Here is a 14,290-nt window from a genome sequence, read left to right as displayed (position 1 = left end):
GAAGATAGTCTTGAATGCAATGTGATATTAAAGGATCCCATTTAAGATTTTTGTAATATGCTTCAAAGACCTGTGGGTTGCAAAGTTACCACTTTACTTGTGAGGACACATGCTCCATGAAGCAGCTTATGAGACAATTTACAATATTATTTTGTTTTGTTACTCTATAGAAACCTCAGATGAAGATTTAGTTGTGCTCAATCATCTGGATTGTCTTTTCTTAATTTTTTTTTTTTCCAAGATGGAGTCTCTTTCTATTACCCAGGCTGGAGTGCAGTGGCATGATTTCGACTCACTGCAGCTTCCACCCCCTGGGTTCAGGCAATTATCCTGCCTCAGCCTCCCGAGTAACTGGGATTACAGGCACCTGCCACCATGCCCGGCTGAGTTTTGTAATTTTAGTAGAGATGGGGTGCCACCATGTTGGCCAGGCTTGTCTCAAACTGCTGACCTCGTGATCTGCCTGCCTCTGCCTTCCAAAGTGTTGGGATTACAGGCGTAAGCCACCGTGCCCAGCCTGCCTTGTCTTTCAAAACCACCCTTGGTGATTAAATGTGAAATATATACTAGTGGATATTACTTTGCTGAATATTGCCTAGTGAATATTAAGTGTTTATTCTTACCTTTCAGACATGAACTTATGAACTCAACACATGAAGATTTACAGCTTGACAAACCAGCTTCAGGAGGTAGGCATTCAGTCTTAAGTCGGATTAGAAGATTATGTGCAATAATTACCTAATGCTTAACATTTTTTAATGATACCTTCCATATTAAATAATATGCCTGTAACTATTAATTATGTGCTAGGACAGGAGAATTCATGTTTTCAAAATTCTAATACTCTCTAGAACAGTAAACTCATTTTATGTTTATTAACCCATTATAAATACATGTAAATATTGCATTTATGGGTAGACAGAACTAAAAGAACAATGTTTGTCCTACTTTTGAGATGCAAGATTTATCTGGCATAATGCATTGAATGGGTTATTATTGAAGTCTACACCAGTCACCTGAACAAGCATTCATCAAATGTCTGTGATACCCAGGACATAAGAAGTTTTTCTTTTACAGTATGGAGCTGTGCATATCATCTCTTATTGTTAGATGTGTTTTGAAAGAAATAGAAATAGAATTGATTTTCTTACTAGTTTTGGCTCTGGAGTGGAGTGGGGACAAAACAGAATGGAATCACACTGTTTAGATTTACTAAAATGGAAGGATTGCCGCAAGATCGTATCCCTAGTCTCCCCATAGCCAATGGTACCTGCTAGCTGTTTTTTTTTGAGATGGAGTCTTGCTCTGTCACCCACACTGGAGTGCACTGGCATCATCTCAGCTCACTGCAACCTCCTCCTCCCGGGTTCGAGCAATTCTCCCTGGCTCAGCCTCCCGAGTAGCTGGGATTACAGGCGGCTGCCACCAGGCCTGCCTAATTTTTGTATTTTTAGTAGAGATGAGGTTTCACCATGTTGGTCAGGCTGGTCTCGAACTCGTGATCTCAGGTGATCCGCCTGCCTCGGCCCATCGAAGTGCTGGGATTATAGTCGTGAGCTGCCATGCCCAGCCGTCTTACCATTTTTAATATGCACAGATTATTAAAGTTTTAATCCTACGTAAGAGGAGAGAGAGTCAGGTAATGGAAACCCATATGCTTTTTACTGAGTACATTTTTCTGTACAGTCAAGGATTTTATGCAGGAGGAGTGACACTGTTGGGAATCCTTTTTATTGGGCTGTACTTGTGCCTGGGTGCCGCTCTGCGGTAACAGAGAGAGCTTTGACAGCAGCCACCGCAGCATTTGAAGATGAAGCCTCAGCGAAGCTCTCTTTTCTATCTTGCTCCTTAGACACTTCATCAACACCTCAAATACTTAGTTTTGATCTTTCCTACAACATCTTTTGCCTCCCAAAGTCGCTCTCTGCCCCACTTTTATTCTGCTTCTCAGCAGAATTCTAGGTGGTTGTCACCTGCTCCCCAATACTCTTTTAAAAACTATTTTTATGGAAATTTTCAAACCTTGTGGGCTCTTGCTTGGCTCCTCCCTGTCTCATTTTCAGTCTCTTGAGTCCCCTGCCCGTATCCTCTCTACACTGGGGAGTGCCAGCCAGCAGCTTCACCCTGAGCCCTCTTTGTTTTTTCTTACTGTGTCTTCTTTACAGACAATCCCACCCTGCCCACTTCTTAAAAATATTATATTGTCTGTGTCATTGAGACCCTCATTTCTGGCCCTGAAGATGCCCCTCATACTAGACCTTTGTATTTGCCTACCTGTTTGAGTCCTCCTCAGACTTCATGTGTCCCAGGCAGAGTCTCCATTCCCCTTTTCAGGAGCTCCTCTCAGGGTCTGCCAGATGCCCAGGAGTTACGCTGAGGTGTGATTTCCTCATATCCTAGTGTCTCTTGTAGGCAGAAACCTTGCCTGAACCCTAAGCTGCTTAGCTTACATTGTCTTGTGCTTTTTTGGAGGGGGTTCACATATACCCAAAAGAAATAAATGAACCTCCATGTACCCAACCCCCAGGTTAAGCAGTTGTCTCCATTTTGCCAGACTTGTTTTATCTGTTTCAGTCTCCGTAAACATTTATGTTTGTACAGGAAAAACTGGATAAATACATGATTCTCCACCCCACCTCCCATTTTAAGTCACTTTTCAGAATAATGAGTCAGTGACCTAGTAACTTATACACTTCAGTGACCAATAGTTTTTTTTTTTTTCTAAATATCGTCATGAACTCATAGATTATTGTTTGCATTTGATGTATTTCAGGCCATTGCAGTCATTATTTATTAATTGTTTTGGATGCTTACATTGTCTCATCTAGGTTAATAATTATCTCTTCAAGTTGACTCTCATGTCTTCTTGATATGATCCTGTTGGACTTTAATGGCTTCCTTGCTTTCTGACAAAAAAGATGTTCCAGGATCTATATACTGCACTATGTGTGGAGTCAACCATTTCTCTAGGGGGCCTTGATTCCTTTTAGTAGAGAACACAGTTTGGGCTCTTGGACTGAATCACTTTTGTGAACCTCCTCGCCTGTATCCCTGCTTATAGCCGGTATGCTCTTGCTGGGCATCAGCAGATCTCCTAAAAGTGCCATGTAGTTCTGCCTCACTCTTACAAAGACTCGTCTCTTGAGAGTTTTTTGCTCTACCCCAGATGTGGTCTTTCTGGTTCTGAAGCTTTTGCTCTAGTCACCCTGAATTTTGCCAGCCCTATGCATGTCATACCTTGGATTGCCAACCCACCCTCACTGGAGCCAATTTCTCCGGTTAGAACAGTTGCCCCTATTCTAATACTCTAATAAACAAGTTACCTTGTAGAGTATTAGTTGCCTAATACTTTAGTAAACAAGGTTCTACCTGGGTTTAGTTAACTTTTGCTCCTTTGGGCCCTGTGTTCTACCAGCATTCCATTTATCTGAAACCCTCCCTCACCTCATCAATATCTTATCTGTTCTTTAATGATTTACTGCTGCTTCCTGGGTTCTAAAGAACCCAGTTCAGAAGTTTCTGTTTTAGTTTGAGATCTTATAGGCCTGTCCGTCGGGTTGCTATCATCCCAGCTAGGATTAGGCAGAATTGGGTGGGGGTTGTAGTGCATTTTTGGCACAGCATGTACCTGGCTGACTAATTCTCTGTCTTTTCTTTCCTATTGCAATTCATGGGTCTCAGCATTTTCTGAATGCTGTTTAGCAGGTCATCCTGTTGATTTCCTGCTAGGGAGTAGCATACTCTGGCTGTGTACCATTGACAAAGGGACTTAAGGATAGATGATGGGCAGCAGATTTGTTAAATGGAACAATATGAAGAGATGGCATTATAAAAAAGGCTTGGCAGCAGGGCCCATTTGAATGGTTGGTCCTTGGCTCCCATGTTGATATAGGCGGATCCTTGGTGGGAATTTGGAATGATCCCAAATATTGTAGATCACTGGTGCATCAAGTCATCGTCAGGGTTGTCTGTGTAACAATCTTGAGTGAAGTTTTGTGAATCTCTGGAGATTCTCTGTATAGGGTTTAATCATTTAATTATTCTAGTTGAACCTGTTTAGTTTCTTTGCAAGGAGATAAGAAATGTGAAAGAGATGCAGACACTAGGGAAAAAGCCAGGAGCCTTGTTTCCCACCCACTTCTTGGGTTCTGGAACTGAACTTATAGTTGAGTAGTGAGGAGTAGGCTCAAGTGCATTAATCCTGGATCTAGCTCCGCTTTGCGCTCGCTGCAGTTCTTGTGTCAAATTCACTTCCAGCCACTCAGAGTAGTATGTAGAGGGGTCATGCAGGACTGTGCTTATACTTCATTGTATCAAACGGGAGATCCAGTAATTTATAGCCTATTATTTCTGGAGTCTGGAGATGGCTCCACATAAGCTTTGCTGAAGCAGATTTTATTACATTAGAAGAGAACCTAGCTGGCTGCATTCAACACTGGTAGCTTTTAGATGCTAATAAGGAGGTCATGTAATAAAGGTCACAGAGTGACTCTGGAACCCATTTCCCCAACCCAAGAAAGAATAATGACATTCTAGGTTGGCCTCTTTTCATTTCCCTTTGATTTTGAGTAATAACTTCCCTCCTTACTTCCCAGCTGAACAATTTGGGAGTCTGTATTCCCTAGAAAGACTCTGTTCACATACCCATCAGATTAAATTAGGTGAGAACTCTTTGGCCTTAATGAATGTTGAAGGATTTCAAAGGGCTAATGGAAATTCTTCCAGAAGTAACAATTCCCATTCTATTGGTGAGACCATTCTGAAGAAATTTCCTGAATCTCTTAGATTATTTTATACAGCAAAACAGCCAGCATTGCGTTCTCTTTGCTAATAGATGACAAGGAGAATGTAGACACTTGGAATCTATGGAGAATCCCTAAGTTGCATTTTAGGCTGCATGTTAGGTCTCCTTTCCTAACCCTTTTACAAGTCGCTCAGTGTGAAACAGCATGATAGATTTGCGTGACTTCTCTCCCTGCCTCCTCCCTCCATTCTTTTTTTTTTTTTTTTTTTTTTTTTTTTTGAGACGGAGTCTCGCTCTGTCGCCCAGGCTGGAGTGCATGACGCGGTCTCGGCTCACTGCAACCCCTGACTCCCGGGTTCACGCCATTCTTCTGGCTCAGCCTCCCCAGTAGCTGGGACTACAGGCGCCTGCCACCACGCCCGGCTAATTTTTTACATTTTTAGTAGAGACGGTGTTTCACTGTGTTAGCCAGGATGGTCTCGATCTCCTGACCTCGTGATCCACCCGCCTGGGCCTCCCAAAGTGCTGGGATTACAGGCGTGAGCCACCGCGCCCGGCCCCTCCATTCTTATGGAAAGTAGTGAGTGACTGCGTGCCAGGTAAAATCTTGGTGACAAAATCCAAAGTCAGATTCAGAGTTATAAACATAGCCCCCACCCAAATAACTTCCAAAGAAAAGAAAGAGGCCGGGTGTGGTGGCTCACACCTGTAATCCCAGCACTTTGCGAGGCTGAGGCAGGCGGATCACGAGGTCGGGAGTTCGAGACCAGCCTTGCCAACATGGTGAAACCCCATCTGTACTAAAAATACAAAAATTAGCCAGGTGTGGTGGTGCTTCCCTGTAATCCCAGCTACTCGGGAGGCTGAGGCAGGAGAATTGCTTGAATCCAGGAGATGGAGGTTTCAGTGAGTGGAAATCATGCCACTGTACTCCAGCCTGGGCAACAGAGCAAGACTGTGCCTCGGTGGGGGAAAAAAAAGGAAAGAGTTGTGCAAAATCTTGCTTCATTGCTTTTAAATTGGGTACTTAACTGAGTTACTGCATTAGATTTGTGCATTGTGCTAGTTGTTGTACTAATGTTGATTGATTTCATTCTCCATTTATGGAACACCAACAGTGTTCCTGGTACTGTGCTGACCGGTTGAGATAAAAAGATAAACAGGAGTTGGTCCTTGCCACTTAGAGCTCACAGTCTACTACTGGGAGAGTGTGGGAAGGTGTGATAAGAGCTGTAGTGATCTTGCCACATAATTTGCATTTGTATCTTAAAGCCAGTGGGGAGCCATGGAAATACTTTAAGCAGGAGAGTGACATGATTCAATGATTCATTTGTATTTTATTTTTTCTTTTGAGATGGAGTCTCGCTGTGTCACCCAGGCTTCCAGGCTGGAGTGCAGTGACAGGATCTCAGCTTACTGCAAACTCTGCCTCCTGAGTTCAAGTGATTCTCCTGTCTCAGCCTCCTGAGTATCTGGGATTACAGGCATGCACCACCACACCTAGCTAATTTTTGTATTTTTGGTAGAGATGAGGATTCACCACGTTGACCAGGCTGGTCTTGAACTCCTGATGTCAGGTGATCCATCCACCTCGGCCTCCCAAAGTGTTGGGATTATAGGCATGAGTCACTGTTACTAGCCCACTTTTTCTAGTTTTTGAGACAGAGTCTTGTTCTGTTGCCCAGGCTTGAATGCAGTGGTGCAGTCATAGCTCATTGTAACCTCAGACTCCTGGGCTCAGTGATCCTCTTGCCTCAGCCACTCAAGTAGTAGGGTCTACAGGTGTGCACCACCATACAGTACAATTTTTTTTTTTTTTTTTTTTAGACAGGGTCTCCCTCTGTATCCCAGGCTGGGGTGCAGTGGCGTGATCATGGCTCACTGCAGCCTCCTGGGTTCATGTGATCCTCTCACTTCAGTCTCCCAAGGTGCTGTGATTACAGGCATGAGCCAACGTATTTGGCCCCATTTGTATTTTTGAAAGATCACTAGTGGTAGTGAGGATACCAGTGAGTTGGAGGGAGTGAGACTAGAGGCAATAACAGTTTAGATAACAGATATTTTTTGAGCCCCTGCTAAGTGCCAGGCACAGATCTAGGTGCTGGGAACTTAGGGGAGAATGAGTAAGACAGTCTGTGTTCTCGGGGAGCTTCTGTTCTAGTGGTGGTGTGCTGGTGGGGAAGCAGACTATATACATGCCACAAATGATATTTTTTCAGATGGTGATAAGTAATTTGAAGAAAATAAATAGAGCTATGGGAGTTGGAATGTTTGGGCTTTGGGATGGGCACTGACCTATTGGGGTGGGCAGTGAAGACCTCTCTGAGGAGGTGACATTTGAGATGAGGCAGCTCAAAGAAGATCTGGGCAAGAGTGGTTTGTGATGGGTAGGACATCAGGTGCAGAGACCTGAGATGTGAACGGACTTGGCACGGTGTTTAAGCACCATAAAGATGGTCAGGGTGGCTGGAGCATAGTGGAGCCTGGAGGAGCAAGTAATACTCAGATGAGGATGGAGCACCTTCTAGGCCATGGAACGATTCTGGATTAATTCCAATGGAGTAAGAAGCATTGCGATTAAATCAGGTGTTGGCAAACTGCAGCCCATGGGTCAAGTGTGGCCTGGTGCCTATTTTTATGAATAAACCATATTGGAACACAGTATCACCCATGGATGTACATATGACAAATGTCCATGGCTGTTTTTAATGTTACAAGAGCAGACTTGAGTAGTTTCAACAGAGCACATATGGCCCAGAAGCCTAAAATATTTACTATCTGGTTTGTATAGAAAAAGTGTACTGACCCCTGAATTAAATGATCTAATTTAAATTTTGAGGAGGTATGGTTCAGGGAATGAATGATAAGAGACATGGCTCACGCCTGTAATCCTAACACTTTGGGAGGGTGAGGTGGGTGGATCACGAGGTCAGCAGTTCGAGACCAGCCTGGCCACCATGGTGAAATCCCATCTTTACTAAAAATACAAAAATTAACCAGGTGTGGTGGTGCGTAGCTGTAATCCCAGCTACTTGGGAGGCTGAGGCAGGAGAATTGCTTGAATCTGGGAGGCGGAAGTTGCAGTGAGCTGAGATCGCGCCACTGTACTCCAGCCTGGGCGACAGAGCAACACTCCATCTCAGGGAAAAAAGAAAGAAAGAAAGAAAGAAAGAAAAAAATAAGTAATTGTTGAGCCACCAGAAAACAAAGATCACACTGTTTTTGTTCTGTTTAGAAACAGAATAAATGCTTTATACTCATTAAATATTGTTGAATGAGTGATGAGATGCTGAAAAAGGGGTGCCAGTGAATATGAAAGGGAAGTGAGGTTTTGAGAGATATTTAGGAGATAAAATATCAGGACAGCTTATTGTTGACACGGTGAATAGAAATAGTAGTAGGGCAGAAGGAGGACTGTAGGATGCCCTTCAGGTTTCTGGTTCAGGTATCTTGGTGCATGGCAGTGCCATTTATTGAGACAGGGAAAGTGGAGATACAGAGGACACACATTGCCAGGGAGAAGGAATTCACCTTTGGACACACGATGCTCAGGACATCCAGGCAGAGATGTCTAAAAGGTAGTTGGAAAGACAGAGCTCAGCGGCGTCATATCCAGACTCATGGTAGCCAGAATTCCAGAGTCATCAGCTAGTGTGGGCTCTCCTAAAAAGCGTGTATGATGAGGAGGGCAGGGATAGGTCTCATATGGCATTCACTTCCAATACATTTTGGCTCTAGAGAGGAGGCAAAGATAAACTAGCTGTATGGACAGTTTGCATCTCAGTCAGGTCATCCCATGACCATGGAATATTTTTTCTGCAGAAGCTGATGGTCTCAAATGAAGGCTTGCCTTACCTGTTCCTCTGGCTGCCAACCTCTTTCTCTTAGTTAGGTTGACTGGGACAGACGTGGAGGCTTCCTCCCTCCTAGACTCCCTGCTAACATTGGAACATTTGTGGCCTTTTAACTCTGTAGGTGATTCAAATTTGCATTTATCTTTTTATTTTATTTTATTTTATTTATTTATTTTTTTTGAGATGGAGTCTTGCTCTGTCACCCAGACTGGAGTGCAGTGTTGCGATCTCAGCTCACCGCAAGCTCCACCTCCCAGGTTCATGCCATTCTCCTGCCTCAGCCTCCCGAGTAGCTGGGACTATAGGTGCCCGCCACCACGCCCGGCTAATTTTTTGTATTTTTAGTAGAGATGGGGTTTCACTGTGTTAGCCAGGATGGTCGTGATCCGCCCGCCTCGGCCTCCCAAAGTGCTGGGATTACAGGCGTGAGCCACCATGCCTGGCCTATCTTTTTAAGAGACAAGGTCTCATCCTGTTTTCTGGGCTGGAGTCGAGTGGCAGAATTGTAGCTCACTGCAGCCTCAACCCTCTAGGCTCAAGTGATCCTCCCACCTCAGCCTCCCAAGTAAGTGTGGGATCACAAGTATATGCCACCAAGCCCAGCTAATTTTTTATTTTTTTTGTAGAGACAGCATCTCCCCCATGTTGTCCAGGCTGGTCTCGAACTCCCGGACTCAAGTGATCTTCTTACCTTGGCTTTCCAAAGTAAAGCCTGGGATTGCCAAATACGGTGGCTCATGCCTATAATCCCAGCACTTTGGGAGGCCAAGGCAGGTGGATCACTTGAGCTCAGAGTTCGACACCAGCCTGGGCAACATGGTGAAACCCTATCTCTACTAAAAATACAAAAAATTAGCCGGGTGTGTTGGCATGTGCCTGCAGTCCCAGCTACTCAGGAGATTGAGGCAGGAGAATTGCTTGAACCTGGAGGCGGAGGTTGCAGTGAACTGGGATTACACCACTGCACTCCAGCCTGGGTGACAGAATGAGACTCCGACTCAAAAAAAAAAAAGAAAAAACAAAGTGCTGGGATTACAGGCATGAGCCAACATGTTTGCATTTATCTAGTTGAAGCTGCGAGGAGGTAGGAGGGCCTAGTTGTCCTTGGTGTTTTGATGTAAGGGCTAGACAGTGGATTAATTTTATTAAATATTGCTAAATATTAATAAATTTATTAAATCCAGTAAAGATTGTTAAATATTAATATATTTATTAAATTTATTAAATATTAAGTATTATTAATTAATTATTACAGGTTCTTTTACACCACAAAGCTAGATAAACCCTTTACCGGCCCTGAATAATGGCTTCCCCTTTCTTTTTTCCTTTTTTCTTTTTGTCTGGGGAAGGGGGACCACAGAAGTATTTAATGAAATAGCACTTGTGGCCAAGTGCGGTGGCTCGCACCTATAATCCCAGCACTTTGGGAGGCTGAGGTGGGCGGATCACCTGAGGTCAGGAGTTGGAGACCAGCCTGGCCAACATGGTGAAACCCCATCTCTACTAAAAATACAAAAGATTAGCCAGGCGTTGTGGCGGATCCTGTAGTTCCAACTACTTGGGAGGCTGAGGCAGGAGAATCGCTTGAACCGGGAGGTGGAGGTTGCATTGAGCCGAGATCATGCCATTGCACTCAGCCTGCGTGACAGAGTGAGACTCCATCTCAAAAATTAAAAAAAAAAAAGCACTTGTGCTGAATATGGTCTTAAAATAGTTGCAATCCAGGCCGGGCACAGTGGCTCATGCTTGTAATCCCAGTGCTTTGGGAGGCTGAGGCAGGCAGATCACTTGAGGTTAGGGGTGACTAGCCTGGCCAACATGGTGAAATCTTGTCTCCACAAAAAATACAAAAATTAGCTAGGCGTGGTGGCAGGTGCCTGTAATACTGGGGAGGCTGTGGCAGGAGAATCACTTAAGCCCGGGAGGCAGAGGTTGCAGTGAGCCGAGACTGTACCACTGCATTCCAGCCTGGGTGACAGAGTGAGACTCTATCTCAACAAAGAAACAAACAAACACTTATAGTTGTAATCCTAGACCTAGATGCATATCTACCCTCTTTCCATTATGAAAAGCCAGGGATGAAATCAAACTGTAAAGAGAGCAGGGAAGGAGGACCACTATCTTGCTCTTTCACTCCCCTTATATATTTTTTAGCATATACTCACACCTCTGCTCTTTGTACATTTTTTATATGTTTTAAAGATATTTTAATCCAGTCTTGCATTTAAATGTTCAAATTTTAGGGGCCCACATGTTTTATCAGTTTTTCTTTGTTTTTTGTTTTTGTTTTGTTTTGTTTTGTTTTTTGAGACGGAGTCTCGCTCTGTCACTCAGGCTGGAGTGCAGTGGCACTACCTTGGCTCACTGCAAGCTCCGTCTCCTAGGTTCACGCCATTCTCCTGCCTCAGCCTCCTGAGTAGCTGGGACTACAGGTCCCTGTCACAATGTCTGACTAATTTTTTTGTATTTTTAATAGAGACAGAGTTTCAGCGTGTTAGCTAGGATGGTCTCGATCTTCTGACCTCATGTTCCCTCCCCCTGAGCCTCCCAAAGTGCTGGGATTACAGGCATTAGCCACCATGCCTGGCCCTAATTTTGTATTTCTAGTACAGACGTGGTTTCGTTATGTTGCCCAGGCTGGTCTCGATCTCCTGACCTCGTGATCTGCCTGCCTCGGCCTCCCAAAGTTCTGGAATTACAGGTGTGAACCACCATGTCCGGGCCAGTTTTTCCCGTTCTAAGGAAACAGTTGAGTAATAGCTTTGCTCCTCCTTTAACCTAAATTATTCCTTTCACGAGGTTAGTGACTTCTGACAGGCAGAGGTAGGTAGTCTGAAGCCTGATTACCTGGTCCCAAAGTGGAGGAAATGGAGCCCTGACCCAAACAAATAGGTAGTAAAGGTAAATTAAAAATATGAAGTTATTTTGAAAGGCATATGTTGAGATGTTTAATATTATTTCCAGCCCTGTCTGGTGCACCGTGTAGAACTCCTCCACCTTATCATATGTCACTCTTAATAGTTCCTTGTGTATCCGTCCAGTGTTTATGTAAATAAAAGCAATATGAACGTATGTTCTTACCCCCTCATACTCTTTTACACGAAAGGTAGCTCATGTAACCTGTTCTGTACTGTTTTGCCCTTAACAGTATGTCCTGGGGATCTTTCCTTGTTGGTACAGAGAAAGCTTTCTCATTCTTAAATCAGAGCTGCATAGTATTCCATTGTGTGAATGGCTGCCTCCTACTTTATTGAATCAGTTCCTTATACATGTGCACTTCAGTCATTTCCAGTGTTTGCTCTTACAAGCAATACTTCAGTAAGCAAAGGCAGCTCTTTGTTTTTTTGAGACGGAGTCTTGCTCTGTCGCCCATGCTGGAGTACAGTGGCACGATCTCGGCTCACTGCAACCTCTGCTTCCTGGGTTCAAGCAATTCTCCCACCTCAGCCTCCTGAGTAGCTGGGATTACAGACGTGCACCAGCATGCCCAGCTAATTTTTGTATTTTTAGTAGAGATAAGGTTTCGCCATGTTGGTCAGGATGGTCTCGAACTTCTGACCTCAGGTGATCCACCCTCCTTGGCCTCCCAAAATGCTGGGGATTACAGGCCTGAGCCACTGTGCCCGGTCAAAGGCAGCTTTTTTATTTTTATTTTTTTTTGAGAGAAAGTTTGGCTCTTGCTGCCCAGGCTGGAGTGCAGTGGCGTGATCTCGGCTCACCGCAACCTCTGCCTCCTGGGTTCAAGTGATTCTTCTGCCTCGGCCTCCTGAGTAGCTGGGATTACAGTCATGTGCCATCACAGCCGGATAATTTTTTGTATTTTTAGTAGAGACGGGGTTTCACCGTGTTAGCCAAGATAGTCTCGATCTCCTGACCTCAGGTGATCCGCCCGCCTTGGTCTCCCAAACTATTGGGATTATAGGTGTGAGCCACCGCACCCAGCCAAAGGCAGCTTTTTAAAGGGTTGCACAGCACTGCATATGCTACTTAAAATGAGATTATTATTCTTCATTCTTAGAATCCCAGTTGGTTTTATTGGTTGATAAATTCCCAGTTACTCGTACTCACAAGCACAACATTGATGATGAGTCTGACATCTTTTCATAACTCAAGAGTCATTAGTATGACTGCCCCATGGAGGCATACTGCTCTCTCTCAGGTTTATTTCAATAATAAAACCTTTGGAAATTTTAATAGTGAAACCTACTTAAGGCCCTTTGCTCAAGATATCTGAATCACTGATCACTGCAATTACTCCCATGGCAGCCGTAGAGCAATTTAACAGGATAATAGTGAATAAGATAAATTACACTTCAGATTCTTAATGGATTGATGTGCAAAAGTATGTAAGGGAAGATGAAGGTGGGAGAGGAGTGCCTTTGAAATTTCTGCACACAGCAATAAAATAGGGAACTGGGCCATTGTAGCCATTACTGCTAGGGATTAGTCATCTAGTAGCAACCTCTGGGGCTCAGCGGTGGGTAGAACATCCTGTTTATTATAGACAACAAATTGGGTTCCCTTGTTTGTGTGTCTCTGTGGAGGGGTTGGAAATTCTAGGTGATTTGCTAATTGTCTGATTTAGAATACTCCCTTTTCTACTAAATAATTAGTGTTTTTGGTGTGAAAATAGGGAGGCAGACCAGTTTTACAAATAGCTGCTGGCCTGGAGAATAACAGTTTCTGCCATGTGAGTGGTTTAAAAAGGCAGCCTGGAAAAGTAACTGTGGGATTGTAAGTGTTTCTTATTTTCAAGGCTAACATAAGTTCTTCCTATGTGTTGGGGTTGGAGGAGGGGCTGGGTCGGTTAAGAAGTGAGTACAGCGCTTGCTTTTGCTTTGAGTGTCCCTCAACCGTTTGTGTTTAGGAAAGAAGAATGAGTATGTGGTTATATGGGTAGGGGGTGGGCCCAGGGAAGGGGCCCAAGGTAGGAAATTCGGGAGACTTCACTGTAGTTCCACCCTTAGGGATATCCTTGGCACCTGGTCACATTATGGATGCCTCACCATCTGCTGGGTATCAATTTTTTTTTTTCTTTAGAGATGGAGTTTCACTCTTGTTGCCCTGGCTGGGGTGAAATGGTGCAGTCTTGGCTCACTGCAACCTCCACCTCCTGGGTTCAAAGGATTCTCCTGCCTCAGCCTTCCGAGTAGCTGGAATTACAGGCATGCACCACCACACCTGACTAATTTTGTATTTTTACTAGAGATGGGCTTTCTCCATGTTGGTCAGGCTGTTCTCAAACTCCCGACCTCAGGTGACCTGCCCGCCTTGGCCTCCCAAAGTGCTAAGATTACAGGCGTGAGCCACCTCGCCCGGCCAGTCACAATTTTAAAAAACCACCATAGCCTAGTTAATGATGCTTATTAGCTCATCGCCACTAATCATTGTGCACACTCACTTCCTATATCAGAGGCTCTAAACTGCCCAATTTTTTTTTTTTTTTTTTTTTTTTTTTTAAGATGGAGTCTTGTTCTGTCGCCCAGGCTACAGTACAGTGGCACAATCTTGGCTCACTGCAACATCTGCCTTCTGGGTTCAAGGGATTCTTGTGCCTCAGCCTCCCGAGCAGCTGGGATTGCAGGCATCCACCATCACGCCCAGCTAATTTTTGTATTTTTTAGTAGAGACGGGGTTTTACCATGTTAGCCAGTCTGGTCTCAAACTCATGACCTCGAGTAATCTGCCCACC

The 14,290-nt window shown here is 44.3% G+C and overlaps 1 long non-coding RNA gene across 1 annotated transcript in view; it reads left to right on the top strand.

Annotated features, from left to right (window-relative positions):
- The window catches only part of LOC129040483 (uncharacterized), a 44,682-nt gene that overhangs the window by 9,291 nt on the left and 21,101 nt on the right, over nt 1–14,290 (top strand). The window contains exon 3 of the long non-coding RNA XR_010127066.1: nt 631–689. This is a non-coding gene — a long non-coding RNA (uncharacterized LOC129040483). The remainder of the gene's footprint in view (nt 1–630; nt 690–14,290) is intronic.

Source organism: Pongo pygmaeus, chromosome 6 (genome assembly GCF_028885625.2).
Source record: "Pongo pygmaeus isolate AG05252 chromosome 6, NHGRI_mPonPyg2-v2.0_pri, whole genome shotgun sequence".
NCBI lineage: Eukaryota > Metazoa > Chordata > Mammalia > Primates > Hominidae > Pongo > Pongo pygmaeus.
The sequence above is the reverse complement of the archived record's forward strand: the minus strand, read 5'-3'. Positions and strand labels throughout refer to the sequence as shown.